The sequence below is a fragment of the Barbus barbus genome (genome assembly GCF_936440315.1).
Source record: "Barbus barbus genome assembly, chromosome: 43".
Classification (NCBI taxonomy): Eukaryota; Metazoa; Chordata; class Actinopteri; order Cypriniformes; family Cyprinidae; genus Barbus; species Barbus barbus.
Genome location: NC_136721.1, coordinates 24,678,900 through 24,696,658, shown reverse-complemented (window position 1 = coordinate 24,696,658; position 17,759 = coordinate 24,678,900). Strand labels below are relative to the sequence as shown.

Below are 17,759 nucleotides of genomic sequence, written 5' to 3'. Positions count from 1 at the left end.
ATGTAAATTTCCATCTGTAAATCTGTCAAAACTTTTTTGGTCAGTAATACGCATTGCTAAGAACTTCATTTGGACAACTTTAAAGGCAATTTTCTCAACATTTTGATTATTTTTATTATTTAGCTGTATCTCAGTCAAATATTGTCATATCGTAACAAACCATACATCAATGGGAAGCTTATTTATTCAGCTTTCAGATGACGTAGAAATCGCAATTTGACCCTTATGACTGGTTTTGTGGTCTAGGGTCACATATGCATACACATACATACATACATTACTTGTATTTATTTATTTATTTGTTATCAATATTGTTTATAATTTGTTTCTTAATTAATAAGTGAAGTCTTTGAAGTTATTTTACTGTTGTATCTAGTATAAACACCATGCAAACAAAAATAAAAACTAATTCAAAATGTTAATAAAAATTATAATAGTATCTCAATGATACTAAAATAGCGCTGTTGAACTGCAAGAAAATGATAACTGCAGTTTTCAAAAAATATATACTATGTATTTTCGATACATATTTATATTTTATATAACTACTTTGTTTTTTACTTGGTAACAATCATTTTCCATCACTGCCATCAAAAACCTACTGATATTAGTTGTGTGTGTAGTTATATATGTAGTTACTATATAATATTTATTTATATAAATTTAAAGGGTTAGTTCACCCAAAAATGAAAATTCTGTCATTAATTACTCACCCTCATGTCGTTCCAAACTCGTAAGACCTTCGTTCATCTTCTGAACTCAAATGAAGATATTTTTGATGCATTCCGAGAGCTCTCTGACCCTCCATAGACAGCAAGGATCCTAACACGATCACCATAAATGTAGCATAGAGACAGTTAAAATAGTCCATGTGACATCAGTGGTTCAAACGTAATTTTACGAAGTTACGAGAATACTTAGTGTGCAAAGGAAACAAAAATAACGACTTTATTCAACAATTTGTCTCCTCCGCGTCACCCTATAGTGCCATTTTGAAGAGTATCAAATATGTAAACTACATATGCAACGTATGTATGTGGATATGCTGTTTATGCGTACCATTTTTTGTTTTGTTAGAGCTCTCGGAATGCATCAAAAATATCTTAATTTGTGTTCCGAAGCTTAACAAAGGTCTTACAGGTTTGGAGCGACATGAGGGTGAGTAATTAATGACAGAATTTTCATTTTTGGGTGAACTATCCCTTTTAAGTACAAGTTCAAATTAAAGCTCTCTCTCTCTATATAAATGTATAATGATTTTAATGAGCAATATTTAGTATTAAACCACTATATACTGTGTATAGTTTTTTTTTTTTTTTACACAATAAATTTGACGTTCATGCATTTAGAAGATGCTTTATACAAAGAAGAGAACGAAAAACATTTTGTTTAATAAATAAAAATTTTAAAAAAAAACTTTTTTGGGGGTGAAATATGGGTACCATGAAAGAAGCATCAAATCTCTCTGAAACTAGACTCACCTGTGTGAGAATCTGGAACGAGTGTTGGATGAGTTCATACTGTGAGTGTCAGTAGGCACTGCATGTTTGGTCTGTGTGTGGATGTGGGTCAGGTCTGTGTGTGTGTGTGTGTGTGTGTGTGTGTGTGTGTGTGTGTGTGTGTGTGTGTGTTGAGGGGTCGGTAACAGCTGTGCTCTGGCTCGAGTGCTCGTCTCTCAGAGGGAAGCGTGGGTCCAGGTGCCTCGGCTGTGGCGTCGCCCGCAGTGCCGCCGTCGGCTGAGAGGGACGGAAGAGCTAATCAGACAGCAAAGCATTTCTGACGGACCGCAGAGAAAATACAGCCATAAAACTACTCGGCACCCCACTCGTTTCATTTAGCCTGCAGGAAAACCCGCCAGAGAGGCGCTGCCATCGCTTGATGATGAAGTTGTGATGCACGTTCAACATAATGGAGCTTTCATCTGCCGATAAATAAAACTCTGACAGGCAAATCAACATTTTAATTGAACAAAGCACACAAACAGCAGACCTAGAGAAAGTCACTGTCGATCTAATGACAGCCCTGTGAAATGAAGCTGCTTGTATGTGGATTTGTCCGGCCGTCATCGGTTCTCCGGTTCTAGACAGTCGGTTAATGTCTCGACATCTGTGGAAACCGCAGCAGTCCATCAGTGCGCATGAAAACATCATTTATTAATTCTTTATGCATTATTTACTTCTATTGTCAGCTTTTTAATTATCGTCAGCATTTTGTGTTTGTAAGTCAATCTGATATTCTTCATCATAGTCTTCTTATTCTGTTTGTTTGTAAATCCAGATTCAGTCGCAGAAGGAAGTTAAAGTTTAATTAACTATTTTTAATGTATGTGTGTATATATGTATATACTGTATATGTAGATATATATATGTATATCATTTAATTAAATTATATGTATATATATATATATATATATATATATATATATATATATATATATATATATATATATATATATATATATATATATATATTTATATTTAATATATAGATTAAACAAAAACTATGTATATTAAATTATATAAATATATTATATAAAATTATACATTTTTTAAAATTAATATTTTTTTCAGAAAGGGCGCATTAATCAAAAGTGTCTGTAAAAGACATTTGTACAATTACAAAATATTTCTATTTCAAATTTCTTTTGATCTTTCTATTCATCTGTGAATCCTGAAGAATAAAATGTATCATGGTTTCCACAAAAATATTTGGCAGCACAACTGTTTTCAACAGAAATATTTCTTGAGCAGTAAATCAGTATATTATTATGATTTCTGAAGATCATGTGACACTGAAGACTGCCGTAATGATGCTGAAAATACAGCTGCAGATCACAGAAATAAATTACAGTTTAACAGATACACATTGAAAACTGATATTTTAAATGGTAATAATATTTCACTATATTAGTGCTCTTACTGGATTTTTCACTGAATAAATGTGGCCTTGGTGAGCAGAAGAGAATTAATTTGAAAATATAAAAAATCCCCCCAAACTTTTGATGCAACAGTAGTTTTTTTTTTTTTTTTTTTTTTTTTTAACCACATCACAAATAATCAAACACATTTGTGTTTGTGTAAAAGATCCAGGTAAAAGAACTCTTTCCTGTAACTATACTAACATACCTGAATGCATGCCATGTATCACATGTATGTGCTGTTTTCCAGACTAACCCGGCTCTTCTCATCTGCAGCTGTTCTCTGTAATGCTGAGGATCCAGCAGGTGTGTGTATCTCCTCAACACGTCATTAATTTTCATATTTACTGACCTGAGCTTCGTTACCTGCTTGTTCACGTGGCTTTTTGATTCCTATTGTTTCTTTGAAAGCAATTACAGAACAATAGTATGTGTAATTAAAGCATAATCATGTAATGTGAGGCCACGGCTTCACTCAGAGACAATTAAAACATGCTCACACACACACCACATCTTTCTCAGCTCAGGCGTATAAAAGCACCTGTAGTGTTCATTAATGTTCACTTATGGCATGTGTTTGTGGTTTTCAGATTCATATCGTGTCAAACTCTAGTGTAGACATCTATTTCGGTCACCTCTGAATCACAGTGAGCTGGAAATCTGTGACCGAGGCGTTTTAGCAGCACTCAGTTCAGTTATATTAAAGCTGCACCTCCGTGTCTAATCATCACGTTTACTGATGACTAAAGATCCCAACAGAAGGTGACTATTAATAACAGCCCAACAACAGATAGTAGATGAGTGTTATTGCAGTTAATAATAATTGTGCTATTGTTTTGGAAGCATTTTGTAAATCAGTGCAAGTTTACCACAACAACAGAACGATATTCATTATAGATGTTACCATGACCGTTCCTGCTCATGGGAACATTAGTATTCAATAAACTTTATATAATAATAAACATGCCAAAATTATATTATTGGTTGCTTGTTGACGTAAATGTCATTCCAGTGTGTGACAAACTCAGGTTTTGGACAATTTCAGAAAGAATCCTTTAAATTACAGTGTAATGACTGATTTTGCACTGCTAAAAAACACAAACTATGAAAATATTACATTTAACAACAGAATTTTTTTTATTTTATTTAGATAGTCTATGCTTTGTCTGGAACACATCGTCTATATTTTGTTATTTTTATGTAATCAAAAGTAAATGTATTCTTGCCAGTCCATTTAAATACATGCATTTAAGGCAGTAAATGCTAATGATTTATACTGATATTGTCTAAAACCAATCTTTGAAACCTAGGACATTTCCAGATTTTTCTAGTGCACTATAAGCATTTAATTTTATGGCATTATTTATTTATTTATTTGCTTTTTATTTGCTTTCCAGTTTTCCAGCTTTTATACAAAAATTACATACTTGCTCTCTTGATATGTTATATTGAATTTATCATAAAAATAATCATTTTTGTTCGAAATTGAGATTTCAAATAATAAAACGCACACACACACAAACACATATATATTCACACACACACACACACACACACACACACACACACACACATATATATATATATATATATATATATATATTAATAATAATGTATGTAATAATAATATAATATACTGATTATTCCCTCACTGTGCAGTCATATATAACCCAATATTTCTTTTCTCTCATTTTCTTCTCTCCTTTTCCATAAATGTGACTACAGGATTATGATTTGTCATTTTTTTGGTAAACATCCAGTTTGAAGGCTTGTTTACCTTCGTGATTCTTCCATCTGTGTCTTCCTGGTTCTTTCTGCTCTTTATTAATATGTGTGTGGCCACTTCTCCAGCAGCGCGTGCGGTCCAAACTTCATTTTCTGCGTTTGGCTGATTGCGTGAATTATTTGGGAGTAATTACCGCTGACATCATCGCTGCCTCCCCCTCCGACAATTACCGAGATGCTTCACACAGACTCACGTTTGTCAGAGGATCAAAAAACAACCTTGTCCTGATATATCAATCATCTCGCTCTAATTAGCGGATGGATTTGGTATCTTGTAACTGTTATTAGTGTATTGTGTGTCTTCTAATGAAACCAGTTGAGCTGTTCTTTTCTGCTCAGATGCAGACGCCGTTAGGAGGCGAATGAGCGCTTTATCAGATGAGTCCTAATTATCAGACCGCAAACACACACACACAGCAGCTCTGATCATCAGAAAAGCCAAATGTCGCACACTTTAGTGCTCAATGTATGTTTTGCAATGCTCAACATGCTCTCCTACAGATCTGAGATTTCAGATGTTGAGTTTTGATTGATTAGAAAAAGTAATGCAATACAAATAATGAATAGTTATTTGGTAAAAACAAGTAGAAATTGTGCACTTTCAATGGAAGTCAATGATACAAGAAGCTTAAAAGCATAAATGTGCAGCTTGTATTTCTGTTAAAGTGTTATTTGAGTTGTAAATTAACAAAATCATCTGTTTAGGTACTTTTCTATGTGGATAAACTCACTAGCCTGTTCCTGTGAGTGAATCTTTGCTTGTAACGTGTTGGATATTCAAGGCATCAACAAGGTCAGTAAATTATTTTTATTGAATTTTTTTTATCACACTAATATCATGTTAAAGGAGTGGTGTGGATTACTTGTGGATTATTGTGATGTTTTTATCAGACTCTCATTCTGACGGCACCCATTCACTGCAGAGCATCCACTGCTGAGACACTGATGCAATGCTACATTTCTCCAAATCTGATGAAGAAACAAACTCATCTTGACTGGCTTGAGGGTGAGGGCATTTTCAACTAATTTCAATGTTTTTGGTGAACTGTTCCTTTAATTATGAACTGTTACATGGAAAAGAGCTGTGTGAAGATTTTGTCTGTTTTCCATTGCATACAGGTTTGGAGCAACATGAGGGTGAGTAACTGGTGACAAAATGATAATTTGCTAAACTATTTAAAAAAATAGTTGTTTTTAAAAGTGTTTTCACTAGCAGGTGTAATAACACAAGCAGATTACATTCACTATAATAACTCTGATGGAGAAAAAGTGGTATTTGGAGAGAAAAGGAGGAGCGAGAAACACACTGACAGATCATATGATCTCTCTCACTCTCAAACACCTGCAAAAGAGTGTGTGTGTGAGCGCAGTGAGTGCTTTAGCATAGCGTTTAGCCTGAATCTGACAGGGTGCTAAGAGCGGCTGTTTTTACCTCCAGCGAGACACACAGAGAGAGAGAGAGCGAGATGTGGAAGTGAAGATGGCAGTGGAGCAGTTCTGGCAGTGCTAGCAGATCTTAGTGCTAAACGTGACACTGTGTAATGTGTGAGCTTACGTGTGTCGCCAAATCAACGACCGCTGAGAAACATGCGTCCAGGCTATAGACAAACACCCACGCTTGTACAGTTTTTACACCAGAACTTGAGAACAGCAGAAATTAGTTATTCTGTCTCTTTTGTTTTTATGTTTGTGGTTCATGCCCACCATTATTTGAACCCGGTTTATATGTATCGGTCTCTTATTATGGTCTGTTATAACCTTTTTTTTGTGTGTGTGTATGTGTGTGTGATTATACCGTTTCTTTAACTGTGTTGCCCATCGAATGCATGAACTGACAAAAAAAAAAAGAAAAAATTTGAATGAAGAGTCACTTTAGATAAAAGTATCTTTCAAAAATGTAAACGTAAAGATAGAACCTTTCTTTAAAAGACAAATAAAACAAAATCTAGGGTGGTAAATTACTACTTAAATAGAAAGTTTAAGAGTAATAGTAAATTTAACATAAATAGAAAATACTTTAGGAGATAAGTGACAATTTTTGTTTATATATATATGTATATGTGTGTGTGTATATATATATGTAAATGTATATATGTGTGTGTATACGCACGCACACACACCAGTGCAGGATGAACGCTAGGAAAGATATATATATATATGTGTGTGTGTGTTAATTTAATGTGTTTAATGTATTATTTAAGTTTAATCTTTTTTTTGTTTTTTGTTAAATAATAAACATTTAATTTATTTTTTCACATGCATTTGGCAAATTTCTGTAGTGCCATGTTGTAGTGTGTAAATCACATTAGTGATTAATGCATTTTCGTTTATAATAAATTTGTATAAAATAAATTGTGTGAATGTATTGCCAATGTAAATATTTTTTTGGTCCGTATACATATTATATTACATTATGAGGTTATACATATATAAACGTCATATGTATCGTATATCACCCTCGCTCATATGTCTATCATATATTTTCATCACTCTGACTTGTTTTCTGGGGTTTTTTTCCAGGCGCTGTGGAATGCATTGACCTGCGGTGTGACACACAGACATGTTACATCTTTAAAGCTGATTGATTCTATAGTTTGTGATTTCCTTCCCTGCGGCCCGATGGTGGGAGAGAGACAGAGAGCACAGATCTGAACCGCGTGTGTGTTATTACGACTGTCAGGGGCCGTTAGTCTTCTCTGATAACAGTCACTACTTTCTGCGTTTTTTCAAAGTCATCTTTTATTCATGACTGATAAGAAACGCAAGATAACAGAGAAAGAGAAAGAAGATTGAGCCGCTCATAGGTTTGTAATGATGCTTAATTAATGCTGATAAAACGAATAATCCTCACAATAATATTTTATTTTCATGAGAGCAAAAAATGACTACTTTTAATTCAGATGTGTCACTTTTTACAGCAGGAAGCAGAAGCTGGCGTGTTTCTGAGATGATCCGCATCTCTCTCCTGTCAACATGGCTATAAATAAAGGCTGAGAGCTTCGGGGTCAGCTGGAGCATGACCTTTGACCTGCAGGTGTGTTTCCTCCTGACCCCAACACTGCGACACACCTGCCACTCATTTACAAACCATCCTTCTATACAGAACAACTCTCTCTTTCTGCTGTCATCTGTTTACTGCAAATACCCCTGAGAGTTTAAGGAAATGGTTTAATTTATAAAGTTCCCAGTTCTCCAATGTTAGTTATTAATAGTCGTGCAGGTAAACTAGTAGGATAGTTCATATTTTTAGTGTTTTATTTTGATTTGTTTTCAAATTAAAATTTGTTTTCTTTTTTAAATTTGTATGATTTAATTATTAGCTATTTGTTAATCTTTTAGTATTTCATGTTGATTTGTTATTTTTGTATTAATTATAATTTAATTATTAACTTTTAATATTAATTATTTACTTTTTAATTTTTAAAATTCCCTTAATTTTCCATTTTAGAAATTATTAGCTTTTCATCAACTTTTAGTACATTTTATTTAGATTTTTATTTCAATATTAGTTATGTTCACATTTAATAATTTACTTAAGTTACATGAATTTTATTGTGTTTCATATTGATTGTTTTTAATGTTATTTGTTTTTAATTTTACATTTGAAAAATACTAGATTTTTTAAATTTTTGGTGTTTTATTTTCATTATTTTTAAATTAAATGTTTTTACTTTATGATAAATTATTTATTGGCTTTTAAATAACTTTTTATTAAGTGTTTTGTTGCTTTTTTAATTTTTTAATTTTTTTGATTTAATTGAGTTTCTCATCAACATTTCTAGTATGAGTTTTATTTTGATGATTTTTATTTTAATTGGTTTAATTTTTGTATTTTTAATTCAATTATTAACATTTCATTAACTTTTTTTTTTTTTTTTTTGCGGTTAATTTTGGTTTTTGTTTTTTTTAAATTATCAACTTGTTTTAGTGTTTTTGTTCTTTTCATTTTAATATTTGTTTTAATTTAAATTTTTTATTATTTAATTATTAGCATTTCATTAGCTTTTGTTTTATTTTGATTATTCTTATTGTAATTATTTTAATTTGTACATTTTTATGATTTTAATTTAATTTCCATTAACATTTTAGTAAATATTCTATTTAAAAAAAAATAAGTTTAAAATGATTTGTTTTAATTTAACTTAATTAAATTTTTAGTTTTCATCAACGCATGAACTCCAGTTTGGGAAACCCTGTGTTATAGCTTGACCGGGGCTAGTTGTCACATGGGACCGAGTTAGGCTAGTAGGCTGTAGGTTCCATTGTGACAGCTTGCCCTATTAAGTGTGACATGGTGTTTTTATCTTCATGTGATTCAGCCTCATATATGCTCACTGGGCTCTTGACAAACATCTCAGGCAGTTTGACAGAATCAGCCTGAATGATGTGGGTTGGTTTAATAGATCTGAATCAGCTCGCCTCGTAACGGCTCTTATGTGGACACCCTTAACGATGAAAGCAGGCAGGGATCAAAGAAAGCTCATAATGGCGTGTGGCATGAAGCAGTGCACACTACAAAGCAGTGCACTAATAAGGGAAGTGGAGAAGAGCTCTTGACGGTGGCAGAGGAGCAGTGCAGATGCCGCCTGGCACGCGAGCTCCACGAGAGCCTCTTCACACAAACATACCTCGCCGCACTGAATATTAAACAGACGCACGATGACCGCCAGTTATTTCTGTGCAGAGAGTGCGTCTCATCAGGTCTGTTCATAATTTCTAAAACAGCATCTGAATTCAAATTAAATGCTCTTAATGCTTTAAATGCATTAAAATGGACTCAAATTAGTTGATTTTAATCATTAACATGTATATAAGTTAACGACTATTCTCCAAGTACAAAATATATGGTCAATCCTGTTATAAAGTACATTTTCCTGTATTAATTTACTGATAAAATTTTTACAAATTACAGCCCGAATTCTGGAAATGTGGGGACATTTTTTAAATTTGAATAAAATGAAAACTAAAAGACTTTCAAATCACATGAGCCAATATTTATTCACAATAGAGCATAGATAACATAACAAATGTTTAAACTGAGAATGTTTGCAATTTTATGCACAAAATGAGCTCATTTCAAATTTGATGCCTGCTACAGGTCTCAAAATAGTTGGCATGGGGGCAACAAAGGGCTGAAAAAGCAAGAAATTTTGGAAAGATTCAGCTGGGAGAATATCTAGCAACTAATTAAGTTAATTGACATCGGGTGACAGCACCAATATATACATACATACATACAAAAATGTTAATGTTTATATATTTATATATGATATAATTTATATAAATGTATACATGCAAATACATGTTAATATTTTCAAAATATATGCTGTATGTGTGTCTTTATAATGCACATAATAAATATACACAGTACACACCAATATATATTATGTAAACAAAAACTTTTATTTTGGATGTGATTAATCATTTGACAGCAGTTATATATATATATATATATATATATATATACACTAGTAAAATATTAGAAACATTATTATTATTTTTATTACTACTACTGCAAACATTGTTATTTATTCATTACAAAATATAGAAGTCAGTCCTGTTACAAAGTACATTTTAGTGTCTTTATACTAATAATATAAAAACACTTCATTCATTCATATTCAAAATATTTGGGTCAATTATGTCATAAGTACATTTACTTGTCTTAATATCCTGATAAAATATTTAAAAAAATCTTTATTTATTTTTTATTACAAAGTATATAGGTCTGTCCTGTTATAAAGTCCTTTGTTTGCCTTAATGTACTGGTAAAATATTAAAAATATTTATTTATTATTAAACATTTGGGTTGGTCCTGTTTTTTTTATTTATTTATATATTTTTTAATAATAATTTTATAAAGTATATTTTCTTGTCCCAGTATGTTAAATTTCTTGTCTTAATATACTGATTAGATATTACAAATATAATTTAAAATGTAAGTCATTAATTACGTTTCTTTAACTAAAATAAGTAAATACGAGGTGAAATTTGCATTTCATGTTTGTCCCCAGATGATGTCTAACATGAAAAATCACTCTAAAAAGATAAAAAATGTAATTTTCTGAAATGATCTGAATGTTTAAAAGCTTTTCCATCTTCTGTCCTAATAGTGCTTTATGCTCTTAATAGTGCTCTTTATAGCGCTTAATAGCTCTTTATGAATATCCTGTTAATTTTCTTGGCATAGATTAAAAAAAAATCAGGTTATAATATTCAACTAATTAGAGTTTATTTCTGAAAGTCTGATATACCCTTTATAGAAGTACTTCCTTTAAATTAAAACAAAAATATTTGCTGAAATAACTGCTGCCCTGAAATTTCTGCTCCTCAAAAGTTTTAGCTGAGGAATTGCTGCAAACTTTTCTGCTCCCGTTCCTCATCTTTGTTTTTGATAAAGATGGTGGAAATGAACATGTTGTTGTTTGATTGATGTTTGTTACATGGTCGGATCACAGTTGAGCGTGTATTACGATACATCATCCTCACACACACACACCTGCACCGCTCTCTCTCCGCAGCTCCAGCGACAGGGAAATCATTCCTGATTTATGAGGCTTGTTGCTGTGCAGCTTCAGAATCAATCCAGAGATTAATTAACGCTGTGTTCGTTGTGTTCTGATCGTCAGAACGCTGAGGGATTATCAGGGCCAATGTCACACTAACACTGCAGGCTTTGGGTCGAGTCTCGCCAGTCCTGGTATAAAGTACTAGTAAAAGAGATTTATTATTATTAGTAGTATATATTTATTTTTACAAAACAAAAAGTGGCTCAGTATTTTGAAGTACATTTTATTTATTTATTAATTGATTTATTGATTTTAATATATTGGCCAGTCCTAAGTACATTTTAAGTCTTGATGTATTGGTAAAATATTAAAAACTATTGTTTACAAAGTAAATAATTAATAATAAAAAATATTATACGAATATTTCAGATTTTCTACTGTAAGATTTCACATGTAAACCTACTTTAAAAGGACTTAAATAAAATGTATTTTACCAGTGTATTAAGGATTGACCCATATATTTTGTGGTGGGAAAAAAAAACAACTTTTTTTACAATGTATATTATGTATTTACAAACAATAGGCAGGAATTTTCTTTATTATAGAATTCAACTGATTATGTGCATTTGCATTTCAGTTTGCAGCGGCTTTAAATTTGGCTCGTCCAATAAGGTTTTAAAATGAAACTAGTATTTGATTCGGCACGTTTTTAAATATAATTTTACTTTACCTCGTGATTTTTAATCAAAATCTCATTACTGGACCTTCTAGTGGAAGGACAGTCTTCTCTTTATTGACGAATGCAGGATTCATCCAATCATTTTGCTTGCTGAAACCCCGCCCCTTAACATTCAGCCCCTCCTCTACTTTTGCTTGCCACACCCACATCTCAACAGCCAATCAGCAACCGATGCATAAAACCAACTCCCCGCCCTACATTTTCTTTTTTTACATTTTTTTTAATGTTTCACTTGAATGTTGAACGTTGCGGAAGAAAAGATCTGTCGCTTCTTCCGTTTCATCACGACTTTAATGCGCAGTTTGTTTGGCAATCGTAAACAGCCTGTTTTAATTGGTGGAAGATTTGTCTGTTGTGATCATTATTGCCAATAAAATTTAACTGTGTAGTAAAATCACTGTAACGCTCTCGTGGATCATTGCATCGTTGATCGATTCCAGCTCTTGATATAGTTTATTTCTGGGGTTCCTCCAGGAGTGGTTGAGTCTAATTAAACTGAACCCAGATCAGCGGCGTGAGTGTAAACAGAAGCGACTGCTTTGGCTCTTTCATCAGGACTAATAGCAGCGCTTTGGTGACGCTGCTGATGGCAGGCCTATATTTCAAAGCCGCAGCCACAGGCTCTGTGGGCAGATAACAAGCCTTTCCCTCGCAGACATAATTACCCCACTATTTCCAGGAAACTGCCTCTGTATGCCCATCCACACCCTCCAAATGATTATTAATGCAAGCTGGAATATTATAGTCTATTAATTTATCTTAAGATTCGTATCTCCGTGTGGTTATTATTAGAAACCTGGTGAGGCCTTCTCCAGCTAAACACAAACTGTCTGAATCACACAAAGCATTTCAGTTTAACTTGCTTTTGCATTGCCACTGGTTTCAGAAGCATAACATTTCTACTCGACTTTGTCGTTCACTAAACTTTCACTGCAGGTTGTAACTTTGGCTCTTTTGATTTGATTCAAGATTCATTGCTGCTAAGTTTTCAGTTTAGTGGGTTGAAATTTTTTCTTGTATTTGTCTATTTTATATCTTAATTGTCAATTGTTTCTGCTAGACAGCTTTATAATTTCACGAGTGTCACAATATATCTCAGCACACATCACATCCAAGATAATTTGAGCAATAAATGATCATTTATCCATTTGCATTTTTGCATTTACACTGGTGTACCTGAAAAAACACCAGAATAGAAGTTATTTCAAAGATTTTAAAGCTATTTATTTTCCTAATGCATTTAACTAGTCTTGTTGTGATGTGAACAGTTTTGTGCATGTATTTTGTTTATATTTTAATTTTATTAATTTTTAAAACGAACATCATTTGTGCATGCATTGTATTTATAATTTATTTAATTTTTTTTATTATTATTTGTGCCTGTATTTTGTATTTTTAAGTGTACTTTAATCTATTTCGTTTTCTTAAACAGTTAATTTGTGCATGCATTATATATTTTTAATTTTATTTTATTTCATATTTTTAAAACAAGAAATAATTAATTTGTGCATGCATTATATATTTTTAATTTTATTTTATTTCATACTTTTAAAACAATAATTAATTTGTGTATGCATTATGTATTTTTTATTTCATTTATTCTATTTTTAAAGCAAGAAACAACTCATTTGCACATGCATAACTGTTTAACTCAGAAATACATAAAATGAACAGTAGTAGAGTTGCAAATTCATTCCTACTTAATAATTGAACATTTATGCATTTATTCCTTCAGCAGACACGTTTATCCAAAGCAACTTACAAAAGAGGAACAAAAGCAATTTGTTACAGTTTCAACAATATTTGGAACCAACAAGCTAGGTTTGTATGTTATATATTTACATATTTGATTCATTAAATAAAGATTCATTTTAGCAGATCACTTCATTCAGACCATTCATATGAATCAAGCATTTCACTTTAGTACATTACTAATTTTACTCCTTTAACAATATTTCATAAGGTAAATACAAAGTAATGTAAAAAATATGAGTTGTTGTAAATCCAGAGATTTATGATAAAATAGACTTTGCAATCTGAACCGTCTCATATTTAACTTCAAAATAAGGGCAGATCATAAAGCAAACTGCAGTCTGAATAAGAACGAAAGACAGAATGAATGGTGATGTGTTTGGGGCGAGTGACATACCTTCACTGTCTTTCCTGGTGGGATACAGAACTCTGGATTACAGAAACAGTTTGACGCTTTTATTGTTTGAAGATGGTGTGGCGTCTGACAGCGTGTCCGTATCGCTTTCCTCCTCCTGATAGTGGCTCATCCAGAGCACACAAATTACTCTCCGAGTCCCACAGAGTCTGTTAGTTCTCCTGTGATGTGATATCCTCAGCTAAATTACCTCCTGTCATTTACGAACTGAACTGATAAAAAATGGGCTCAGGGTCGTGTTTCATTGCAGGTACATGCGAGTGGAAAGCATATGTGTGTCAATGAAGTAACTAAATCTAGTGACTACATTTCTCAGTAGATCATGTGGTATTAAACTTTAATCAAAAAGGAAACCTCATTGTTTTTAAGTTAAAACATACTCAGCAAATACATAAATGCATATGATTGTAGCTCAGTTTATGCATTATATTCTGAAGTGTCATAAAGGGATGTACGTGTTTAAAATGCATGGTCCGATCACTGACGTCTGCATTTTAATTCTTAAGTGAAGGATGCTTCTAGCATCACAGCCAAGTGAATTTAGGTATTAAATAATAATAATAATTGAAAAGTATGGCAGAAAAGAAGCTGACTAAATAATGAAGTCAGCATGAAAAGATTCGCATTTTGCATTTTTCTGGTCGTCATTGTGAACAGTCATTGGCTTTTTCAAAATTTTATTATATCTCTATTTAATTTTAAACCGCAAACAAATAATTTTATGCATGCACTTATGTAATTTTTTTACTTTTAAACGATACATTTTTCCATGCATTTGTTTATTCATTTTCTATTAATTTTTTTAAACCACAAAATGTGTATTTATTCATTTTATCATTTAATATTTTTTAACGAACAATTCATTTGTGCATGCAGTTTTTATTTTTAGATTTATTTTTAACATGTTTTTAAAATGATTTTTTTCTTGCTCAATAAGCTGTTTGTCAGACTTGTGTCTCGGTGTCTTGTTTTTCCCCTCCTCTCGTGCCCTTATTTGGTTTTCCTGTTCCTGTCCTCGTTCGGTATCATCATTGATCGTCTTTATGTCTCCTGCGATCCCTGAGCTTTTGTCAATAAAAGTCTTGAGTTTTTGAAGAAGCTCCTGGCCTCCTCGTTCCCTTCTCCTAAGTGAAGTGTGACACTGTTTAACTCAGAAATACATGAACAGTAGTAAACTAGGCTGCAAATTCATTCCTACTTTCACATCCAAGTGCATTTAGGCAATAATTGGACATTTATGCATTTACATTTATGCAATTTTCAGACTGAAAAGATGAACAAAGGCAGTTCATCAAAGAGCCAACTATATCTGCAATATACAAAACCAGATGTGTATGTTATATACTTGTGTTTCAACACGAAAAAAAAACAGGTATTTTATAACAGCTACTTTATAACAGTTTTGAAGTGAGATATTTAAATGAATGCCACTGTTTTTCAGCTATACTATATAAACTAGTCTGTATTTATTATAAAGTTATGTTTAGGGCAACAGTGCCATATGTACTGCTCTTATACTTTTAGTGAGTAGCTTTTACTGTTGTTAACACTCATAAAATGTGGTGGTTAAGCTTTTTTGTTTTGTTGGAGCAGTGAATTTGCCCTGACACCAGCCTCCTTTGACATTCAATTAACACGCTGATGAGGGTGTGAGCGGCATCACCACGGCCGTCTGACAGGTGTTTCGCTCTCAGCGTTCTGCTCTAAAGGGCAGGTTAGGTGTCGGGGCTTTGCAATGCATTGTGGGTGTAGTAGTTCTTATGGGAGATGTTTGTGGATGTCTTGTGTCGTGCAGCTCATGCAGGGATGAGTTTGTATTCTGGAAAGTGTCAATCTGTGCAGCTGTTACCTGAAGAAAAAAAAACAGCATAAAATTCTTTCAAGGATTTAAAAGATAAGGAGAAGATCGGAATCAAAATTAATCCTATTTATTTTCAGAATTCATTTTACCAGATTTGTGGATAGTTAATTTGTGAATGTATTTTATTTTGAATGTATTTATTGATATTTATTTAAACAACAAACAAATAATTTGTGGATGCATTTATATATTTTAAAATGTAAATATAACAAAAAGCATGTGTTTGTGTATATGTATTTTTCAATTTTAACAAAATTAATTTGTGAATGCACTCATTTTTAATTAAAAAAATGTATTTGTGCATGCATTTAATTTATTTTTAAACAAGCCATTCATTTGTGCATGCATTTGAATTTTTTTTTTTTTTTTTTGCACAAAAAAGGTTTGTGCATGCATTTTTTACATTTAATATATATATATATATATATATATATATATATATATATATATATATATATATATATATATATATTTTAAGAACAGACTAATCATTTGTGCATGCATTTAATTTAATTTTTTATAAACAAAAAACATTCATTTGTGCATGCAATTTAAAAAAAAATTTTTTTTTAAACAAATCGTTTATTTTTGTATGCATATTATTTTTTCTCTTTTGACTCAGAAATGCATTAAAAACCGTAATAAAGTAGGTTGCACATTCCATTTCATTCCTGCTATATGAGCCCAGTCTTCACATAAAGCATATAATTTGGCTTCAGAAGAATTATGATATTTTATTGTGAGTTTTTTGGTGGTTCTTTGTTCTTTTTCATTGTCTGCTTTCATTGAATGTAAAAATGCAGTGTGAATATTACGTTTAACATCTCTACTTTTGTGTCGCATAGAAGAAATCACATCAAATGGGTTCGGAATGGCATGAGGGTGAGTAAATGACAGCATTTTCATGTATGGCAGAATTATTCCTTTAAATAACTTGTTGTATTTTAATAAACCCACTTTATATGTGACCACATGAAGTGTTTTGAACTCACAGTCATTAATTTTCACAGATGTTTATTTCTGATCAGATATTGAAAAGAGCAGAATATTATGAGAAGAACTGCAGACTAACATCAGACTAGAATAACACACATGCGCACACACACACACACACACACACTGATCTCCTACAGATGCATGATGAATGCACAGGATGCGATGTCACACTTGAGTGAGCTCTCTCTGTGTGTGTGTGTGTGTGTGTGTGTTGCCATGTGACAGATGCAGTGTGTATCTTCAGGCACAGCTTCCGTGAAAAGCACTCTTCATTTATCAATAATTGGGCCTTAATTTCATCTGGCAGAGATTTTAGCGGACAGCAGCACATCCACACCGCAGCTCTCGGATCAGCACACACACACACACACAAACTTTCCAGGAGTTTGTGGAAAACACTTGTTTGTTCATAGGTTCTGAATCATTGGGTGATCTGACCTGTGCTCTCGGTTCTGATGTTTTCCTCCAGAGAGTTCGGGGTTTTGGAAATGACCCGCTCTGTATTGGATTGTTTTATTTATCGCCCGCCCCCCGCCGTAACCTATGGTTTTGTGAAACACCGCTACTGAAATTAAGTAATAGTAACTAGAAAATTATTGTAACTTAGTGAAATGTATTATTTTTAATTTGTATTAAAAATGTATAACTAAGAGAAAAAGAATAGTAAAACAAATAGTTAAAAAATGCAATTAGTAAGTTTTTATTTTTCGGTTTTAGTTATTTTGTTGCATTATGTTAAAATTAGTGCTGTCAAACGATTAATCGTGATTAATCGCATCCGAAGT

General features: G+C 32.3%; 1 protein-coding gene and 1 long non-coding RNA gene across 2 annotated transcripts in view; one reads left to right on the top strand and one right to left on the bottom strand.

Moving 5' to 3' along the window:
• The window catches only part of LOC306862326, a 29,159-nt gene extending 22,621 nt beyond the window's left edge, over positions 1–6,538 (top strand). Inside the window, exons 4-6 of the long non-coding RNA XR_013783555.1 lie at positions 3,194–3,223; positions 5,408–5,495; positions 5,594–6,538. This is a non-coding gene — a long non-coding RNA (uncharacterized lncRNA). The remainder of the gene's footprint in view (positions 1–3,193; positions 3,224–5,407; positions 5,496–5,593) is intronic.
• LOC306861931 (uncharacterized protein) overlaps positions 1–17,759 on the bottom strand; it is a 1,169,885-nt gene that overhangs the window by 711,212 nt on the left and 440,914 nt on the right. The gene's annotated exons all lie outside the window — the stretch shown is intronic.